At 35.0% G+C, this 3,799-nt stretch overlaps 1 long non-coding RNA gene across 1 annotated transcript; it reads right to left on the bottom strand.

The window, feature by feature from the left end:
- Positions 1-484: 484 nt before the first annotated feature.
- On the bottom strand, positions 485-3,799 carry LOC130464002 (uncharacterized). Its single transcript, XR_008924292.1, has 2 exons — positions 3,769-3,799; positions 485-854 (listed from the first exon to the last, which is right to left on the bottom strand). It is a non-coding gene; the product is annotated as an uncharacterized lncRNA (long non-coding RNA).

Raw genomic sequence — 3,799 nt, 5'->3', positions numbered from 1 at the left:
TTTGAAATAATTTCGGGTCGGAATTGGACTCGGATTCGGACGCGGGTCGGGCTCGGGTCAGAACCGGATTCGGAACGGACCAGAGTCTTTGCGCACTTCATATCCGATCCATATCCATTCGGATTCGGATGTTTTTAATCAGATTTGGATTTGAATTTTTTTCTCTCAAATTCAGATCAGATTTTTTCCTTTGGATCTGGTCCGACTCGGTTCGGATGTGGATGTGATTGTCATCCCTACTTAGGTTATGACATTTAGATAATGAAAAAAATATATTACGGATAATTAACACTAATCTAATAAGACGACACTTGATAGTGGTATTTCATATAAATTAACGAATAAATGCAGTCTAAACTAAGTAAAATGAAAGGATCATATCAAGTTAAACAAGATCAAAACAAAAAAAATCTGGACGAACCAAACAATTGATATATATATATATATATATATATATATATATATATAAACCTTATACTAAAAATGATACATAATAGCATAAATTTGTATTTTACATACTTTTTAGGGATAGAAATAGCTGGGTTATCCAATATGGAGTATACGAATCTCCTATCTCACAATTTATGTCTTATTTGTGTGTTCCTTCTTTCTACGGGTTGATATTTGTAGTTGTTGAACCACTTTTTACTTATAATTAAAATTATACTAAAATCAACCAATAGAAAAAAGCAACATGTAATTGGTAAGCATGAACACAAATTGTGTAACATAAATTTTTGACCCTGTTAATTACGCATTTCGTCCTGGGTTGGTTGCCTCGGCAGTAGAATGAGGTGGTTGCTCTGGTGGCCAGAGAGCCAACAAACTACGAGAGAATGATTTCTGTACAGACTCTGCAAAACAAAATATTTATTAATTCATTTATCAAATAATAGCTTTATTTTAAAATTGTTACAAATAAATGCAAAATCCATATGTTAAAATAAATGCAAAATTACACTCACTGCATTTAGTGTGTGTATATAAATTGACATGGATCTTGTTATTCACCATATACACGGTCACATGGACTTTGTAACTAAACCTTACAATGTCGCCGAAATATGTACGTTTGTAGTGAAAAGTTCATGTCATTGATTAATTGTATTTAATTACCGCGGGTTCATAATCATGTCAATTAAATATAAATTACATTGACAAGTTCATGTCCGTGGTGGTACATGTGTCGTAGACTCATAGTTCATGTCACTGAGTGTAATTCGCCTAAAATAAATTACAAACTTTTGTGTAAGGCGGTCTTACAGAAAAGACCGCATTGATGACACTTAAATGTCACATAGTCATGCTGACGTCAGTAATATATACCCCTTTTATTTTCAGATTCCAAACCCTAATTAATTTCTCTGCCTCCCTCCTAAACTCTTCCCCCTCTCCCTCTCCTAACCCTCTGTCTCTCTCTCTCTCCTAACACTCTGCCTCTCTCTCCTCTCCACGGAAAAGCTGGCGTGTGACCGTTTTCGGCGATGTTGAGGCGCGGAGAGGTGGTGTGTGGTCGTTTTCAACGACGTTGAAGCTAGAAGACGGTTGATTCGGCGAGGAAGGCGGTGGCGTTGTCGCTAAATGAGGTAATTATTCCATATCGCTCCTCCTTTCTTCAATTCTGTTAGGTTTTTGAATTTTCAATTCATTTTAGGTTTATGATTTTTCAATTCTTTTTTTTAGATTAATTTTTTAGATTTTACATTACGGATTTTGAATTTTTCGATTTCTTTTGTAGATCTGAGACTGAGAGGAGGTGGCAGCGGCGCCGGGAATTACTTTGCTGGAGGTGGAGGTGCCGTCGATGATGGAGGCAACAGAGGCGGATAATTAGGTTTTGGATGATTGATGCCTTGTTAACGTTTCTCGTCGCTACAACTCCTCGCCGTTGTCGTCCCACTCGGTACAAAGGTGGATGCGGAGTTGGCTGCAGCGGTACAAAGGTGAAGGTGGATGCGGCGGTGGCTGTTTGTCAAAGAAGAGCGCAACACTATCGAGGCACACACCAACCTTTACCCTCGCCCCTGGCCTGGTGGTCGTTGGTGGCAGAAGAGCACCTCCTGCTCATGTTGTTGTTCGATTTGTTGATAGCTTGTGGCGTGTTTGTTGCGTTTGTTTGTTTGGTTTGTTTTAATTGAAAATAATTTTGGTTTAGTTATGATGATTTCGTTTTAGTTAAGAATATTGTTGTTTTAGTTATATTTTATTTCGGTTTAGTTAAGGTTTTTTGAGTTTTAGTTACGTATTTTTCAGTATCAATTCAGGGCTTTAGTTATGATTTTTCGAGTTTTAGTTATGATTTCACGAGTTTATTTAGTTACGATTTTCTTGGTTTTAGTTAATATTTTTTGAGTTTTAGTTACGTATTTTTGAGTTTTAGATAACGAATTTCAGAGTTTTAATTAAGATACAAAATTTTAAGATTTGAAAATAATTAGTTAATTAATTGAATCAATTAGTTAAAAATGAAACTAATAAGTTAAGTTTCAGAACCAATTAGTTAAAAATGAAACTAATAAGTTAAGTTTCAGAACCAATTAGTTAAGCATGTAATAAATTAGTTAAGTAATGTAACATATTAGTTAAACCATGCAACCAATTAGTGAAGCACTAAAATCAATTAGTGAAGCACTGGAAGCAATTAGTTATGTACTGGATTTAATTAAGTTAATTAACCACTGGAACTAATTAGTTAAGTTTGAGATTCAATTAGTTAAGCAATGAAACCAATTAGTTATGCAACGAAACCAATTAGTTACGCAATGAACCAATTAGTTAAGCACTGAAACCAATTAGTTAAGCAATGAAATCAATTAGTTAAGCATTGCAACTAATTAGTTAAGATTTTATGAGTTTTAGTTAATAATAAGTTTGTTTAAAATTAATAACTATTCGACTCATAAGTTTAACAATTTGTTTTTATACCGTAACTATTTTGTTATTCAATTAGTTATGATTTTATTACTTTTAGTTATGTTTTACACTATTTTAGTTAGTACCCACAAAAAATTGAAAATTTTAATTTTGAAAAACTATTCGAATCAAAAAAAAAAAATTAAGCCTGAAATCTAATTAGTTAAGCCTGAAGTCCAATTAGTTAAGCCTGGAAAAAAATTCAAAAAAAAATTTTCGAAAAATAAAAAATTTCAAAAAAAAAATTTCAAATTTTTTTTTAAAAAAGAAATTATATGCTGACGTCAGCACAATGCCAACATGACTGCCAATGGGGCTGACAGCAAGACTGCCAACAAGGCGGTCTTTCCTGTGAGGCGGTCTCACACAAAAGTTTCTCGGACACTACAAGAATTTGTATCTTTAACGACAACCTAATTACGACGGGTCAAAAATCCCGTCGCAAAAGGCTTTTGCGACGGGGCTAACAACCAAACAATGACGGGAATAACCGTCGCAAATGTCTTTTACGACAGGTTTACGACGGATTTACGACTGGATTTCTATTAACGACGGCCCCCTTTTATGACGGGTTCGCGACAGGAAATTCCGTCGTTAATCAACGATTATTGGCCTTTCGCGACGGGATTTCCCGTCGTTAATAGTACAATTTCTTGTAGTGGGAGGACCCGTGTTCGATCCCCCACAACAACAATTGGAAGGGGATTGGAACCTATCCACCCAGAACTCGCCCCGAATCCGGATTAGCCCTAAGGGTGAATCGATCGGGTGCTAACACCAAAAAAAAAAAAAAAAAAAAAGTAATTACAATAAAGAGAGAATTAAAGTTTCAGCTAACATAAAAACGAAACTCACCCTGGTGTTGACATGAGTTCGATTCAACTAG

The sequence above is a fragment of the Spinacia oleracea genome, chromosome 6, assembly GCF_020520425.1.
Source record: "Spinacia oleracea cultivar Varoflay chromosome 6, BTI_SOV_V1, whole genome shotgun sequence".
NCBI classification, from domain to species: Eukaryota; Viridiplantae; Streptophyta; class Magnoliopsida; order Caryophyllales; family Amaranthaceae; genus Spinacia; species Spinacia oleracea.
This window is presented reverse-complemented; position numbering and strand designations above follow the sequence as displayed.